General features: G+C 42.4%; 1 protein-coding gene and 1 long non-coding RNA gene across 3 annotated transcripts in view; one reads left to right on the forward strand and one right to left on the reverse strand.

Moving 5' to 3' along the window:
- Toll-6 (Toll-like receptor 6) overlaps positions 1-1,279 on the forward strand; it is a 250,197-nt gene extending 248,918 nt beyond the window's left edge. For both annotated transcript variants that reach the window (XM_012370121.2, XM_012370123.2), the window contains one exon: positions 1-1,279. The gene's annotated coding sequence lies outside the window, so the exon portion shown is untranslated.
- Positions 1-19,247, reverse strand: part of LOC105674058 (uncharacterized) — a 51,293-nt gene that overhangs the window by 24,476 nt on the left and 7,570 nt on the right. The gene's annotated exons all lie outside the window — the stretch shown is intronic.

Below are 19,247 nucleotides of genomic sequence, written 5' to 3' on the forward strand. Positions count from 1 at the left end.
GACTCCTGACTATCGCGACTTTTCTCTCTACTTATTATCAAATGCATTTCTTACTATTGCAATGTACCCGTAACACGGTGTCCGAATAAATAAGCGGTTATTCGTATTTTTGAGAATCGTGATAGCTTCGTAGTGTGCAAATGTAATTAGCGCGAGAAAAAAAAAAAAAAAATTGGAGCATACTACCTGTAACTCGTATTGCAACGAAGTAACATTTTCTCCTCTTTCTACTCGACGATAGTTTTAATCAATGATCGATTTATTAAAAATTCTTCGGTAATTCTCTTGTTTAATCGAAAAACGGAGATCGATGTACATAGCGAGAGTTTTGTATATTTGTAAAATAGATAGGGCATTTTATTATATATATAAACAATAAAGTTATTTATATATATTTTAATCACAAGGCAAGCGTATTTCCTTTTCTCATTCCTCTGGTACACTCGCGCGATATTCACCGTCGCCGTCCGTCGTCTCATTGTTCCGTTTAAAATGGCGTGGCGGACGGGCCGAAAGACTGCGACGCTTAATCTAAAATTCTATCAACCGCTGTGTATAATGTATATCCATTTGTACAAAGTCGCGTGGAAGTATTAATATCATTAACGCCGGGCGCTACGGCGACCGGTCGTACGTAATTGTTTGTTTTGAATGGGCGACCCGTGGCGCTTCGCGGAGAGAGCAACATCGACAAGTTCGGCGAAGTCGGCGCCAAAAGCATTAAATAATATTACGTTCGGCATTATATTTGCCGGCTCGCGTCGATGATTAATAGGGATACTCCGCGTAGCGTGACGTCGAGTAATATGTGCGCATTGTAATAATAAACAGTACGAGAGGCATAAATTCGCGGATGGGTTAATTAGTACAAATTACTGCGGTATCAATTCTCGCCTACTAATTGCAAGCAGTCCGGCGTAGTCGCGCGGACGGCAAATTAATTCCATTAAGTCGTGTCTTGCGATACGAGACGTGTAGAGGATCGATTGAAATCGAGACTGTGTTGTAAATATTAGTTTTCTGCTGTATCGATGTACCATAAAATTGTATCAAAAACAACTATTCCCTTTGTAAATGTTGCTCCCTGCTCGGGCAGCAGCAATTAACGGAGATTACTTGCGTTTCGCAATAAAAAAAAAAAAGGCTAAAGTGACAAGTGGCGTCCTTGACTTACCCAGAAACGAACGCTTCACCGGGAGAGATCTTCGATTGTATATTTGCCTTAACTTGTTTGTCATATTTGTACATACGTCTTCAATATATATGTAATAAAGAGAAATTCTCGTGCAACTTTTAGACGACCTGACGTGAATCTGCTCACGCTCCTGAAAAAGCAGTTTTTTTACTTTTCTAATTATTCGATCCGAATGGATCTAGGAAGCTGCGTAGTTGAAGTGTGCACATGGCTGGCAGTGCAATAACGTCCCAAGAAGAAACTTAATATCTTTAATTCCCTTGCTATCGACAGTTTCGACCAACGCTGAGTCTTTTTTTGTCGTCTGTTTTCTCCTTTTTGACGAGCTTTTACTCAACTGCACGACGCACGAAAAAGCCGCACAATTAAGTGCCCGGTTGAAACAGTCAAGAATAATGTTTTTGTTCTTTCGCCATACAATTTATACAGAGAACTACGGCACGATATATTTTTTGGATTGTAAATTTGCGAAATTTTTTTAACAAATTTAGAATTCCAATATTCTTTTGACGAAAATTAACTTTTCAAATTGAACTTTGTTGACTTGCTGGAAATACAAATCGACTGCAACAATTATGTAAAACAAGAGGAGAAACCGGGGAAGATCGGAAGAAAAAAATTCACGCAAAGATGAAATGGGCGTACAGTAAAGAGAACAATTCCCATTGTCAGCTTATAAAACGAGCCATGCGAATCGCTTTCGCGATATATCCGCGAATGAATGCAATGCGAGATCGATCGCGATACAATGGCGACAGATCGCTCCTTCGTGCGGGCTCACCTTTTGGGTCTCGATCCCCGTCTCTCTCCCGCCCCACTTTTGGTTGCCATTTGTGTCGTGCAATGGAGTGCACTGGTCCTGACAGCACTTCAGTCCCCTGCTTTCGCTTTGTCCCGCCGTTCCGCTCCGACAATGAGACTCGGCTTCGCGATATGAATGAATCCTTCCCAGCTCGGGCACATCCCCCTCGGGCTGGAAGTGCTGCAGGTCCCCCGCGCACATCCGATTGCCGGCGTACCGGGAATACCATGAGCGCCCCGGAGCATCGCCAGTCCGCTCATATTTCCTCCAATAAAGTCAAACGTCCTCGGGCATGACCCCTTCCGGCGGATCAACCGGCGATTCGTCCATATCGACACCTCAGGCGTCTCTCAAGCGGTACGTATATCATCCAGAAACGATATTTCCAGATCTCTGCGGTCCCTCAGAATTATTCTCATATTATTATTTTAAGCAGTTTCGTTCCGATTTGATGTGTACAAAGTTATCTTATATTGTAAGAATGTCGCACAGACGTCTTCGAGCTCAAATGTAATCGACTCTTTTGCACGATTTCGAATCTTGTTCCTCGAAACTTTTTGAGGCCGATTTTACTTGTCGCAACTTTTTATATACTTAAACGGCAAATGTGTCGGAGCGCTAATTCAATAGCGTATTATTCCTCCGATATGTAAAAAATCGAAAACAAATAATTGCAGAAACTGATCGTATTAAACGTATATAAAACGTATCATGTCGAATTATACGTCATGGAAATCGTCCACGTTTTCAAAGATTATAGATATGTCTGTAAAACACGAATCGGGCATGAACAAAAGCGACATTTCACGAAAGAGCACGTCCATGTAAATTGCCGATTTATTTATTCCTATCTAATGGATTCTATCGAGCTTTTCGAAGTTTTTTTCAGATGCGCTTTAACGTTCACGTCAATTTTGTTATTCGCTCGATCCATTAGCGCTCGCCGGCCACGCGCGTGTGACGCTCAATTTTCGCCGAATCCGCGAATATTTTCATGCCCGTCGCGCTCTCTTCTCGCTAGTCTCGAAAATATATGCCTATGCGTTTCCGCTTCGATGCTCGAACGGCGCGCAATCTTAGACGGAAGACACGCCGTGCGCGATACGATTTATATTAACACGGCATAAAACGGGGAATCGCGGCAAGATTTATGTTGTTATTTGTCCCGCAGGTGGCTGTTACGTGCGTTAAGGCGAATGGACTATATACCGGTCTATATATCTTCCCTTTGGAAGGCTGGTTTCTCCCGCTTTCTTTCCCCCCCCCCCCTTCTCCTCTTTTGTTCCCCCCGCCGCGCGTATGGCGTCGAGCAACCAGACGACGGGCTCACGAAGGGCCACGCCGCCGCCGTCGTCGTCATCCGGCGTAGCCTGAGAATGGTACCAGATAACAAGACGGCCATTTTTTTCTTATTTCCGACGAAGCGCACGAATACTGATTTATTTCACGGCACGCGACGTCACCGGGGCGAAAGTATATTCTATTTCCTCGACGTCGGTTGGCCGTCGCTCCAGATACAGGCAGATACTGTAGGCGGCCTGAAGGGCAACCCGTCTTCTCGCGCGCTTGACGCTGATGTTCATTTAATGATAATATCGACTATCGTTCCTCCTCTCCCCCTCTCCCCCCCCCTCGTTTTCCCCTTATCGGAAACCTCTTTCAATCGGAAGATCGAGTCTCCCGATATCCGTCGCTTACGTCTCTGCGTCTTTCTTATTTGTTCCATCTGCTCTATCTTGCCGCGGCGTCGTGTCTGCGGCATTTCAGAGATGCATGATGAACGATCTCTCATTATCATTACGTTCGCGCGCGGATAACTCAATCTGATCGATCGCCGCGTCCCTCCGCGATCTTTCGTCGATCCGCGGCTGTTATTAACCGCCGCTGACACAATAAGAAGGCTAGGCGACTACTTCGCCGGCTACTAAAAGTTGCGCGAAAGACTAATTAAGACGGGGGCCAATCATTATGCGGCGTAAAGAACGGCCGAGATTAATTGCTGAAGTTCTGCGCCTCGCATGAGGCCGCGAGTCAGCGAAGAGCATTCCCTCTTTTTCTCTCTCTCTCTCTCTCTCTCTCTTTCTCTCGTTTCACCGGAGCGTGGTGCAATAATAGCGTAAATTGCAACGTAATGAATGCAGTCTGACAGAAAGTAACGAAGCTCATCGTCGGCCACTTCTCTATTCTACTTGTGACATGATCTGCAGCGAACGAGGGCGGCAACACGGCGCGCGGATGCGTGAGGAGTGTTAAAGCGGTTATCATCCATCCCTCTTGTTCGGTTTGCATCCTTATAAATTAATTAATTAATTCCTTTGTGCCAGCACCTTGCACGTGATTACAGATTTCCATTTTTGGCACGACCCGATAATTTTCTTCGCGAGTGCGATGCGCAGAAAGATAAAATTAACTTTAATAACCAGCGTGAAATCTAGCTTTGCATAAAAAATTCCAAGCTGTAATTATTAAAATAAATATTGAAACCTTTCCTCAAGACAGATAATATGTTAGCGCTTTTCAGCAATAATTTATGAGAGACAAATTATTTTTCAACAGTTTCAAACGATCGCATTTTGGATATCGTCACGACTTTGCGAGATCATAAAAAGTATAAAATAGGAAGACTGATGTTAGCAATAGTGAAGCGAAGTGCCTGCAACTAGTTTGTATCGAAGACGGGTGTTAAAACTCTCGAATTTACATGAAATCGCAAATAATTATTTACGACAATCAGTAGCGCAAACTCGCGCTTCATTGAGAAACAGGGAACGAAGGAAAATTGAATTATTTAGAAGGATTAATGCACTCGTAGCGTCATTACCGCTCGAGTTACCGTAGCGTAGATATTACATTGGTGCGAAGTACACACCGACGTACAGGAGATACGTTCTCAGGCAAATCCGCGGCTCGGATCCGAGGAAGGAGTGCTTCGACTCGCTGCGACAGATCCGCCTCACGACGCTTCTGGAATCTGCTTAGACATATGTACGGCGTAATGGAAGAGCTGACTGCATAAAGCACGATTTAACGTAAGTAAAGCGAGTGGAGCGAAGAAAGTAACGGGAATAATTGTGTCGTGTATTATCGCCGAGCGCACGGCGTATATCGTGCCTCAAATATTTATACGATCTAGACAGTGTGCATTCATTATTTTGAATAAAGAAGATATATAAATGTTTTTTTTTTTTACTTTTTTTACACACGAAAATCTGCTAATAAAGATGATGTTTTCAGCGAACGTAAAAAGAACTTGTCGGACACCGGATTGCGCTTGCTCTAGTCTGACTCACACACGCTCCGTAATAATGCAAATGTACGACCGCTCATTTCGGAGATATTGCGTACACGAGCGCACACATGCGCCCGTAATGCGGCCATTCGCGCGCGTTTTGCGGTTCAAGGCGCACCGTGAGGAATGTCGAAAATAATTGAGCCTAACGACGACTCTACTTCCAGTTTGTTGCACTTTCGTGAGCGCGCGAATAGTTGCCGGTAGTTGTCGGTTGAGAGAACTGCTGCATAAAAGCAACAGTGCCGTTGGGAAAAAAAAAAGAGAATGAGCGCGGCGTGGCGTCTCTCTTAAGGAGTGAGAAAACGTGTGGAGGGGTGCGAAAGAAGAGAACACGCGGGGCCGGAATACCGAAAGTTTGTCACTTTGTCGGGGGAGAAAAATACCGCCATCAACGCTTGTGTACTGCTCCTTATTGCGCTCTACATTAACACTCTCGCGAATGCAATTAGCTTCCTACACGTGCAACTCAATCTTCCGCGCCTCCGCCAGCGCATCGTTTCGTAATTCGACTTTATTTCTTAACACGTGAATTTTTATTTTTCGACACTTTCTTAGAAGATAAAATTAAATATTCTCTTTAAATTAAATTTGAAGGAGCAAATTAATTTAATTGCAAAAATTAACCAATTTCTTGTTAATTTTTATAACAATTTTTATTATTTTACTATTTATAGTAGCTCTTATTTTTTTGAAACTAATGGATTTATCTCGATTATAAGTCATGTCTTTTTATCGAAATACAAAGCGCAAATCAGGTCGCAATTTGGCTTTCTCAATTCGATTCATGTTCGGTGTGGCGCCAACATTCATAACGTTGATATATTATTGTGCAAAATAATTGCTAACGTACACGGAAGCGAGCTCATCAAATTACATTTTATTCTGCAATATGTGAGGCCGTTATCAATAGCGACTAGTTAAAAAGTTGCAATTGAATCACAGTCTAAATTGGAGCAATGCTGGCGCATGCGAAAGCAACGTACGTCGTTTAACAATTTCCCGACATTCGGCGGCTATTGTTAACTTTTTACATGCGGCTATTGCGCCATTGTTTAACGACTTTGGAGTAGCGGCAAGTCATAAAATGCAACACATCACTACGGTTCCATCAAATTTTTACAACTATTTTAAATTTAAAACGCAAAGTATTTTTAGCAGTTTATGCAATTTGAATTTGCGTAATTCACAGAAATTGCTGTGCAAATAATTTTATCGTCAGATTGCCTTTTGAGAAATATGCTGCGTAATCTCGACACATCTAAAAATAATTTTTATCGATTCTAAGTTACTTGAAAAATTAATTTTAAACTCTATTGCTTTACAAAAGACTGGAATTGTGCATTGTCCAGATTATTGCTCGGATTAGATCGAAACACGGCAAATGTTTAACAATAAACATCTGCCGTTTCTTGCGCAATGACGCAGCAGTGCGGCGTTATCTCGGAGCCATGACTCTACGGAACGGCGTACACATTAAGTACCAACGTAAGTATCCGTGATAAGTGACTGCTGGAGCGTTTTAGGACGGCGACGCGGAAGTACCGGAAGTACGCCGCCTCTGGCGGAAGAAAAATGCACGCTGCAAACTGCCAAGTTGCGCAGTTACGTGGTTCCGTATTAGTGAATACGCGTGCGATACAGTCGTATGCGCTCCAACAACCACGCTGAACTGCCTTTGCGTACCTATATGGACAGGCCGTTTGAGCCGCAATTCCGCATTATCTTTAATGTTTTCTACGCGGCGCCATAATCTCAGAGACGCTTCTTTGTGCGCCGCGCTCGTCGGAGATCCGAGAAAATGATCTCCTCCGCGAGACGACGTATGTCGTCAAAGCCATGTACTTTATCGAACTTGTTACTCAAGAACCTTTGTACCGCGACCGGCGCCAGATATTATTCATACTCTACCTCCTCCTTCTGCGCAAGGATATTATCATATTTTGCGTGGGAATTAAGATGCACAATTTTGGTGGCATAAATTAGCGTGCGGCGGAGCGCGGCGAATCTTTCGAAAGATTAAAGAGTACTTCAGGCTGTGAAAGTCGTTCCGAATTACGTTCTCCGGATTTTCTCGAATCCTGAGCATAATTTATGTAAGCCAGCGTGGCTGGTTTCCATGTAATATCGTTACAGGACGATATTAGATTGCTATCTCACGGAAATATTGTACAGGGCTCTTCGATTAATCATGCGTAAACCGCGATTTGACGTAACCGCAATTCCCCATCTATATGTATATGATGCACCCGCAACAATGATCGACCAGACGTGCCGTTGTTTGACCGGAATGCTGAAGTTTGTCAGTACGCCGAGGGGCGGGAGAAGTAAAACTCTCTATATCAAGTACGCCGGAGCAGCGCTGTTACACAGTTCGGTTGGCTCTTCCGCGCACAAATCTCCATCGCTGTTCCGCATGCTTTCCGAGTAGCGTTACGAATGACAATCCTCGCCTTATCTTTAACGTCGAGACTTCGCCGGAATACATCAGCGTATCTCGAAAACTCTTCGTCAATGTATCTGCGCGGAAATCGGCGCATCTCCGCGAATCGGCGGTCTGCGTAATGGGATATGCACGTATCGACCGTACATTTGATGATTGTATATAATCGCTTCTCTGACAATGCCATCAACGGTGCACGGAATGGTTTCGTTAATTGCTTCGCTCAAAGTGTTGGTTTTGGTTTGTACGGCGAACATTTGAGCGAATCATGGCGAAATGCAATGTAGTATAGCTCGTGGCAAAGAAATTGTCTGTTCATTCCCCAAAAACGATAAAGAATGAAATATTTGTTTGATCTCTTAAATTTATGCACATATTATTAAACCTTCGTGACGTTATTTTGTCTTCGCGGTGCAAAAGTTAGCATAGTGTCGTTGAAGTTAATTCATCCCGACATATAAATAAGTGGCACAATAGAATTTTTACCAGCAACAGTATAATTGTGCTAATATAATTTTCGAAGAAGAATTCTCCTATACTCTCTAAACACATGAAGATAAACGAAGTAATTCGATTCTCAGGCATTTGCATATATTTTTCAAGCGAAAACTTCTCAAGATTACGTAGTTCTTCCTAGAGAAATGCACTGCAGTAGTTTTGCTTTATTTTTTGACCTAGTTTACTTTAGTAGTCTTCATAGCAAGAAAAGCTTCTGCATGAGGAAATACAGGATCTCTGAAATCTGTTCCGGCACTCGAGGAAAGACTCGTTCTTTTCTCTTTCTCTCTTTATATATTCGCAACAAGGGATATAAACGGCGCGCCCGACGCCGGTTGTATGATTAATTAAGCAGTTAATACGTTTAATATTTACAACGCGATATCGTTTACCGAATTCCAAGGAAGATACCTGCAATTTGCATCATTAATCTCTCTCGCCGTTTTCAATATTCCGGTAATTGATTTTGGATAATACGAATTTTAGCATTGCAAGAATTTCGGTCGACTCCTGAATTTCGCATACGTACATGTGTTATAATGTTTCTCGGGAGCGTGGTATTGTATATTATTCAAATATATCTACTTTACATACGATAATGGAATCGGTTCCGGAAAATCTTGCGGCAGACGCTCGGAAGCTTTTCGTAGTAATTTCGGTTACGATTTCGTTATTATGGAAACATTGCTGCGCGCGAGCGTTACATTAAAAATATATAAAAGACGCATAAAGAGATGCCGGATTTAGTGCTTCGTTATTATTCATCGTATACGTACGGGATCCTTTGTTATGCATTTGAATATTTCTCTTATGAACAATGATATAAGATAGAAAGTATATATAATACACGAATGCACGGCGACTTTGTGGCGTTGGCCAAATACTTCCGCATGATTCACAGACGGATATTCTTAGTATGCTCCATTTAATGCGAGGACCACAACGCCATGAAATAAAATATGTGATATCCGTAAGAGTATGCGCAAGATTGAAGAGCGCGAGACCGGAATATCAAAATTTTGCCGGTTCGTCGAGGAAGAAAAATGCCTGGTATCGCCGCGCCCGTGCATGACTCTTATATACAGTCGTATGTCAGCTCCGAGGATACAGTCAGTTTTCTCAGTTCCGTATGTAGCAGTCGAGCTATCGCGCGCACATACGGCTCCGCGCTATCTCCGTACAGAAGAGCCAAGATATTTTGCGGAGAGTTTACGGCAGCTTTAATTTGATTTGCTGAAATCGCTATAAGCAAAAGCGCGCGTCTTTTAGAAAACAATTTATCATGTCATTATCATTTTCTCTTGTCATTATATTCAACTTTTTCACATGAAATTAAAACACAAAGTGTTCCACTCTCATTTTAACGACAGATTCTGCCGTTAATTTTAAATTCATATTTTCTAAATGGTGTTATGTTTAATTTTATATTTAAAAAGCTGACTACAGGTTGCATGTTTAACGTTACATAAATGATAAATAAAAGCCACTTTTATCTGTATACTTGTTACCTCGTTCAATCTACTTTCTATTGACGCGCCGCGTGACTCGCTAAATGCAGCTGATTGCGTTTTACACGTATTTCAATGAAACACGTCAATATCAGAGGATTGGCCACCAATGATCATCAGACATGCAACGTGTTAGCCAAAATGGTGGGATACCAATAAGCGGTGGGGAATAAAGGGTGTAATTTGAGATGACATTTAAATCAGAAAAACTCATTAAAGTCTATTTAAATTTAAATGGAGACTCAGTTTCTCGGAATTTTGTAATTGCTATCTCGCTTCCTCCCGAACGCTCGCGACATAAGGCAGCCTCGCTTGAAATTTCGCCGCGGAGGGAAAGAATTTATTCCGCGTATTTGCCAATCAAAAAATCTGTTTGCAACATTCTATATTCTCAAGTCTGAAATATTCAAATTTCATCTAGAAAATGTCGACCTCTTACAGTCTTATGTATTCAAGAAGCGGCGAATGTACACAAGGAGAGGAAGAATAATACGAATGCCAAATGTTCGTCAGTATACCGAGGATGAAGTATACCTGATATACTATCGTGGTAACGTTGCTCTCACGACGTCCTATAGCGCGGTCTTTAAAGTTGCTGCTGCGGCAGCCTGCGCTGCTCCGCTCTGCATAAGGCATTTGAATTGTTATGTGCATATTCTCCGTGTATCTCCGTAACGCTCAAGACGTTCCAAAGCAATGCAACGCTATCAGTAATGTTTGCCTCACGGATGTGTTACGCGCATTATGAGAACATCTCGGGGGGCATTTCGAGAATCGACAAGAGATTATTACCCGTGTGCCTCTTATTAGCGCATTAAACTTTGGAATGTTGTAAAGGCGCAACGTTTCCTCATCTTTAAATTTCAATCATACTTTTACACAATGACAATATTTTTAATAATAAATTCTTTGGAAAACTGTATTGTTCGTTTCTTTTAAAGTTTCGCGATGCTATTCTTTTACATATTTAATATCAAGAAGTTTTATTTAATTGCGCTAAAAGATTGTGCGACAAGCTACGATGTTCCTGATCAATTCTTAACGATGTGAAAAGTGAACTCTGATAATTGTTGCTTGGTATACCGCGACCGTATCTCCTAATAGCGACGGTGTATCCTTTGTTGCTCGTTATGAACCCCCATGCATGTCTCCCCGATATCCTCCCTTTATCCTCTAAACGAGCTCCCTGTCGCCAAAGGTACATGCATTCCAGGTCAAGTTTTGTTGCTTTCCACTAACTTTGGAACAACAATGCCCGCAGTCCAAATAGGCAAGGCGACACAAAAATACGACAAGGGCGAATTAGAATTGCGCTCCAGTTGCATACATTTGTCCCGCGATGTTCTCCTTTCCGTGAAATGCTTCCGCCAATTTGTCTCTTTCGAGAATTGCATTCGTGAAAGCGCGGACGACGGAGATATACTTTCCAAACCGCAGACTTTAATGCGAAGGTAAATTAAAGTTGCGTTAATAAGAAAGCAAATGTTCGAGGTTAATTACGGTATATTCGCAGTGCGCCGATTTGCAGTGAGAATCAGCGTATATATGTATATTTTGAGAATATCATGAATCTTAAGCAGAAAGAAAAAGAGCAAAAGAGAGAGAGAGAGAGAGAGAGAGAGAGAGAGAGAGAGATAGAGAGAGAGTGAGCAATTAACCCTCCACGATGTTTGAAATTATTATTCAATATTGGCATTCCTATATAACTATTGAAATCATCAGAAATCGAGCATAATGGGCATTGATAGTGTAACGATACGCGATTACGAAGTGCATTAGCATCCAAATCACCTTGATATTCAATATTTCCAGCATCTGCACAAGTGGTATCATAAATCCGCGCCTCGGAAACTCACACTTGGGCACGTTAAATTACGCAAAGTGTAATTAAATTTTATCGCCGCCACCGTGAATTATGTTGTAATCGTTTTCCGATACCTCGCCGCGTAACCGTGTAACAATACACTGGAAATATTCCCGAATATTATTCTAATATCGAAATAGGTACGGTAAACCGTGCGTTCGTGCACGAACCAGTCTAGCTCGCAGCCGCGGACCAATCGCGAATTTATGCCGGGCGTGCGCAAAATTATTTTCGCGTATTGCTTGCGAGACGCGTCCGTCGATTCATTAACATGACATAATTGGCGAAAAAATACCGTAATACATGAACGTGCATGCAGAAAGTTCTTTCGTATTATCGTTACGATCAAGAAATTTTGTTTCAACGTTATGTTTCTTATTAAAAAAAAAAATATCACTGTATTGAAAAAAGATACACAATTCTCTATCGGAAAAAAAACAAAAAAAAAACCAAATACCGTATTAATTTTGTAAACCTCTTCCTCTGAATTTCTTCTATGCAAACTTCCACTGCGTAGCAAACTCTCTTCCACGTGCAACTCTCTGCATCACGCACGATCCTTCGATCATTGCATAGAAATATCGCTCGGTCGAGTAGCCCCAATCACGACGCTAATCGCAAAACCAGTTCTGCGAGTCTGGCGCGCGCGAATACAACCTCTGTGTGAAGCGGCAACGTCCACGAGCGAACCGCGCCTAAATTTCACTATACTTTCATCTCCTTCAAATGTAGCGCACGAATGCGCGCTCGTTTTAACCATTAACGTTCGTGAGAATATTCATGTGCATGTTATTTTCAAAGTAACATAAATAAATTTTTAAATATCATACACTTTCGAAATTTTTCAAGTATAAATTTATGCAGTGTATCGTTTAAAAAAAGTTTTTTCGAAGCTGAATTTATAATACACAGCTCATTTGATAGTTTTCTGAAAAAGGAATCTAATCGCGAGATATTGAATGAGCTGAAGATGGAGGGAACGTGACACCTCATTAGACACCTTACTGCAGATTGCACCTCTTCATCCAGCGAGTGTCCGATCCGAACATTTCACACGATTAAAGCGAATTAAAAAATAATAAGCGCGGACGTGCGAAATTAGCGAACGTCCGAGATGTGTAAGCTCAATTTGCAGTTGTTTCCACCTCCGTATTTTTTATCATTACGTCATACCGGCGCCCGCGGGATTAATTAAATGAATAAAAGGCGCGTATTTACATGACGCGACACCGGGCCGGGCAGAGTTCGTGCGCGCGGACAGGGCGCGATATTGTAACGGGCGGAAACTATTTCTACGACTGTCAGGCTGTCAGGAACGCCGCAGAAGTTCTCCCAGAATTTAATGTCCCACGTGTTCGTAACGATCCGAATGCCTGCCTGCCTGCCTGCCTGCCTGCCTGCCTGCCTCGTACGTTCTGTCGCGGAATTTAATACAGTAACGTGCGTGTAATTTAGACCCGCGGCGTCCGGCATACGGCTAATGCGTCGCAACGCGGCGTCCACCGTCGGGCTTATGGAATTCGGCGAGCAAATTATATCGGCGGAGCGTAGTGCTAACCCATCAGCATTTATTCCGCCCGTACAGTTTTAGACGATCGTTCGCCGCTCGCCGCCGGGACCGATCGGAAAAGGCTCCCGGGGAGGAGAAAAATAAATAGGCGTGGATCTCCCGTTTCGCGCTGCGGAAATTTGCGTTAGCAGGTGGCATTCTCGCACGACATTATAGCGGGCAAAATAATATAACGGTGAATTTTTTGTCGGGAGAGAGAGAGAGAGAGAGAGAGAGAGAGAGAAAGAAGGAAATATATGCAATATAGAAAAATATTTTCGTACCGCGGAATATATTGCGGTTAATACAGCGCAGTGAATACGGCGAGAATGCGCACCAATCATGCGGATTGCGTGCACTTTTTGCGTTCGCGTGGGATTAATTCGATTTCCCCAATCGCGTTTAATAAATTCACTTCCACGGGAGATATAGATCACTGTTCCTAACGCAATTGCGGTTATACTATCGGTAATTACCGCGTCCGCGAACGCGGAAGCGCGCGGCACCGACTGGCGCATTTCGCTCCTCCTCGCGCCGCCGTTTTCCGGATTCTTTTGAGCCGCGAAATTATCGCGAGAATACGGTTATCCGGCGCGCGGCACCGGTGCTTAATTACACGAGCAAAAGGAGCGATTCAATCTTCCGTAACAATAGGATAATTACGCGAGCGTAACGCAAAGGGTCCGTTGAAAGTAACCCGTAGAATTATCGTGTCGCTAACGATGTGGGCGGATAATGAAATATTTCGACGCCTCGCAGGGGCCTCGCTGGCGTTTCCAGGAGCCCCGCGGACAGACGGGCACATGGGAGTCGCGAACTGGAACAATAACCCCTGAGAACGAGTCTCGTTTAATGAGACAATATACGATAGGATATCTCGCGACAGCTGGTGATATTTTTTCACGACGGTCTGCACGCCGGCTATATTACGCATAGCCCAAGTACGAGTCACGCCACTTCCAGGATGATTCAGTAATATGTCTGGATATGCAGGGTACGTTCCGCGCGTTTACAATTTCAGTTATATGTTTCCAGAATTGCTTTTCATTCTCCGACGATTATTCAGCGACAGATATTGTTATCTCCGCTCATAAATAATGTCAAAATTGAAATAAATGTAACGTAAGGAATATTTTCGTCGCCATTTAAACGTATTAAACTCTTTTATCCGAGCAATCGCGTCGCAGATTATTCTCTTTGTTCGTCGCTCGAACTTTTTGACCGAAAAAGTTTTTCGGGCACGAAGAAGCCAGAACCACCTTGTATACACGGCATCGCCTGTCCTCGGAACAGTAATGATTATTTACGAAGGCGGGCGGGTGGAGGCGAGAGTAATTACGGGGGCGTAGTTGGCGCCCGAACTACTTCGGCTCCAGCGAGATAAGCGTGCCCGTTAACATCCCGGGCGATACACCGTGCACGGGAAGGAGAACGTGCGATCGAAGTTCGAAGGTAGCTACATCATTTCTGCAAAATGGGGGACTTTAAGGCTGGGCGGGCGAGCGAGTGAGAAGCGTGTGGAGGAGAAATAATAATCTTCCTCGAAGATGTCAGATCGCACGCACCCGGTTGAGCGCGGCAAGCGCTGAAGGAAAATAATAGTCTTACTTCGGGGCGTGAGTTTGGCGTATCGCTAGGGTGGATATTCTCCGAGAGAGTCGCTCGAGGATAACGTCGTTGATGTATGCTCGGATTACATTATTTTTCTCGCGCTGGAAGCAACAAGAGAGGTGTCTGTGAAAATGGAACGACGGTGATAATTCGAGTTTTAGATACATTTATAAATTTTTATTCTAACTGTGGAAAGTAGGATTGAGAAAATCAATCGTATTAAAAGTATTATAATTTATAAACAACGATTAAATGGAATTCATGCATCGAGATTTTTATTGAAAAATGAAGAAAAGTGCTAAGGCAAATAGTGGCCTCGTTATAAGCTTCTAATCGGCTTGTCATCGCGCCGATCCTACAGTTATTTGACACAAATCGATAACCTTGTCCTGAATACACATGAAGTGTGTACATCCTATTATTCTCGAGTGCTCGAGTGCTGGTATTTATCGCGAGATTTTTGCGTGCAATCGAATCGTGACGCGAAACTCTGTTTTCCACAACCCGCGCGAATATCGCTTAAAAAAATCACGCGTGTGCCGCGCGCGCCGATCCGCGAGCGTCAACAGCGTCGCTGGTCTGTTTGCGAAATATCAGGCGTCAACTTATATTCGCGCAAATCACGGAGCGCCGGCATCGATTTCATAAAACCCGATGATTCGAGATTGGCCTCCGACACAAAACAGCGGGGCGATACAGAATCGCTCTCCCGCGTCCGCAAATGATTTAATTTGTCCGCGCGACGGTGTCCTCGTTGTTTTTGGCGATGACGCGACGGCCCGCGCTCATGCACGCATTCGCCGCGTCTCTCGCAATAATTAACGGAGATCGTTGCGCAGGACCTACGAACAGTGAACTGATTGTACATTGGCAGTGATGGGTGTAGGGGCGGTGGAGTGCGGGCAGGGCTGGCTTCAACATTCGCGTTTGCCAAGCATATATACGGAACAGTGATTCGTGAAACTCGGCAGATGCAAGGGGGCGATGACCAGGGGATTGACCAGGGGCATAATTGACATATTCAGATGGTGTGTTCTCCCCGGACGCGCATCGGACGTAATAGAAGATCTGTCTGTAAACTGGATGTGATTTCGCCCTTCCGAAAGCTACTTATCGGTGACGCATCGATATTCTACTCCAACGAACATATTCGCGCCTTTGCATCTTCACGAAAATCTTATAGGCGGCTGATTGATTTCCCCTCGAAGCAAGCGTCCATGTTATGTTTCTGAAAAAACTCACTAATTTTTAACATTACTCTTTTGCTCATTTCCAAATAAATATTATAAAAGAGATTTGCTTTCGTATCTATAGCGCTTATAAAATATATACGTCACGTTAATTGAATGTTAACATTTAATTTATGTTTAACAGATCTATAAAAATGTATTCAACGATTTTCACATGCTTGTGCTTAATACTACATATTTTATTTATTTTTTTTTTTTTATTATAACAAGGGCTACAATGTTATAAATGTTAGTAAAGTGTAAAAATGAAATCATTAAAGTATTTATTGGAATTAATATTCCTGCCAATATGTTATCGACAATTTTATATTAAATATTATTTGCCATTTCTATTTTGCTCTCTCTCTCTCTTTTAATCCTTTATTATCTTTTACCTGATGACAATTTGTGTAGCATCGCTGTGTGCTTCAATCAATAAATGCTTGAATCGTAATTCACAACAAACATTAAACTAATATGAACAAATAATATGAACTAATTAAATGAATAATGTAAACAAGTCTATCCAACTAGTTCAAGATAATTTCTCGGTGTTAATTTGCTTAAAAAGTTTCTCCGAAAGAGCTAACGGCCATAAGCAATTCCGCGTACACTTAAATCTCACAATGTATTCGTAGAACGCGTGACTTTTAATTTTACGAAATGCAAGTGTGCGACAGAAAGATGCATCTGTTGATTAGTAGACTGATTAATTTATCGCTTGATAAGCGCCAAATTTATTCCGCGTTTTAGGGAGATCGTTTCCAAACTGTTATTGAAACTATTATTTTCAGTCACATATGTTTTGTTACATTGTGTGTGTTATTCTCGTATTACGTATTAAAAAATTCTGTAAAAAGAGATTTTGCGGCTAGATAGCAAACACCATGTGTTAGCATTCATTACTCATACATTACATATCAATAGTTTGCAATTTAAATATTCATTTCTGCAACATATGCTAGCTTTAATGCACGCTAGTTTCACAACATATAAAATTTTGTGCTTCTACCTTTTGCATGCTGTAAAAATTTTATTTAAATAAATGTATTGTTTATATTGTCCATCAGAGTTGAAATGAATCAGCATTGAAATGAATCAAGAATGTAAAATCTATATTTAAAAACTTTTATTATTTTAAAATATAATTTATAAAAAAAATAGTAACATTTGCAGAATAATTTGACTAGTAAATGGGGCCAATGATAAATAATCTAGTAATAAGATTAATAATTGTATTATTTAATGATTTTTTAAAAATTAAAACTTATTAATCTTTCAATTCGTCGTTAAAACATTATTATTGTCCATTTCAAGCGACGTGAAATTTCTTCCGTAATTATTTATACGAAGTAACATACTCTCATACATATATAACTAACACGCGGCCGAGAAGATTAACAAATTAAAATCGTGATATATCGTTTGCGTACTTTTTCAATGTCACTAATTTGACGTCAGTCAAATTGCGCCATCACCGCGGTTGCGTAAGCGCGATTTAAGCCCGGCTGGGGATCCTCCGGCCCGGAATCGCAAGCTGGGACCATGCGATAGGCACAAAGTTTGATAAACCACAAACACTGCTAAATCGAATCTTACGCCGCACGACATAACCGTAGGTCAAAGCTGTATCTAACCAATGCCCGCCCTCGCGCAATGCACACTCAGATTGGGCACGTACGTATTTGCGCATGGCTCATGAAGGCAATATAACACAGGTCGGTACGAGCCGCGTGCGTTGAACCGGATGTTAAGTGTACTCGGTGGTTCGGACAATCTTGATGTTGCGCGAACCAGGCTGGTTTTGCCCGGTTTAATAATGGGACAGAATTGATCCACCGATATCTCCCGCGGACGGCCGCTGTGTACGCACGTATACAATTACATCGTGTCGACGTTTTCGTAGTTATGACGGGAGTTTACCGTCCTACGTGGAATTACCGAATAATCTTGCAGAAAGTCCGATCCCTCCAATTGTGTCGTAATTCGACAGATAGTACAGCAATTTTCTCCTCCGCCGTCCACCGAAAGAAATATACGCGCGGACTCTCACCAACGTACAAGTGGACTCGTCAATTTGCGAATACGCTATTAATCGTTGCTCGTCGCGGTCTGGAGCGAACGTAAAATTTGCCCGGCTATCGTAAAGCCATTTTTGAGAATGGCTCCCACCCGAGCAGTAGACGATAATGGCCGCGCCAGTCGCGAAAGTAAAAACTTTATCTTCATTATTATTAAAGTCGCCTAGATGAAAATGAGCCACGAAATTGGTCCCCCAATGGCAGTAGTCAGGGGGGAGGCCAATAACTGCACAGGGGCCAATAACTATATAACTTCCACCCTTCCCCGTCCCGCGCGCTCCTTGATACCGACACCTAGATCGATATGAAGCTGTCGCGGACACTCCGCCATCCCGCCATGACATTTTGCACACGAGTCCGCGAGCCCGATTCTCCCTCGCCCGCGTTTCTTCGCGAAACGTTTAGTAAGCTAACGATCTCGAACGAGCGAATTACGCCGGCGCGAGAGCAAACGCGCTACTCCTCCAGCGCCGAGGAATGAAGTTTGATGTTAACTTTCAAAGCGAAACAATGGCCTTTGAGATTGCACGGCACCGTGGAACGGTTACGAGATCCTTTCGGCGTGTAGCTTATAAAAATACGATGTCGTTACCTCGTGAAACTCAGTTAGCGTGCCCGCGAAGCAAACCGAGCGTGCACTGTAACGCAACGTTACATCAACGTGCACATGTCCTTCGCAAACGATCCTGATTATTTCCATCCCCCTTTTCCCCCTCCCGAACGCGTCCAATTTGATCTTCCAGCTCATTATTCTAAATCTTTATCTAATTATTTCCATGTTCGGAACGCGTTTTGTGTCATTACCGTTTTCGCGCGCGCTGCAAATAATTTAATTTATTGATTAATTTACATGTAACAATGTGTATTGCGCTACATTTTACATATTCTATTAATTTAATTAAATTTGTATTCAATCTTTGTTTATTTCATTGATATAAAATAATTTATTTCCCTCCGATTATATTCGCAATTTATCTACCTCTTATATTACTTTATACAGAATGGGTCACGAAAATATCCGAACGATAGTACAAAGCTGTATGAAACCGTTCAAATACTTTTATGGCCCGCTGTGTATGATTGTGGTTATTCAGCCCGAAAATCTGTTTTTTGTTAATTTTGAAGAATTAAAATTTTAGCTGTCATCTGCTACAATTTTGCTGGGAAAACAACAGGCG

The sequence above is a fragment of the Linepithema humile genome, chromosome 5, assembly GCF_040581485.1.
Source record: "Linepithema humile isolate Giens D197 chromosome 5, Lhum_UNIL_v1.0, whole genome shotgun sequence".
NCBI classification, from domain to species: Eukaryota; Metazoa; Arthropoda; class Insecta; order Hymenoptera; family Formicidae; genus Linepithema; species Linepithema humile.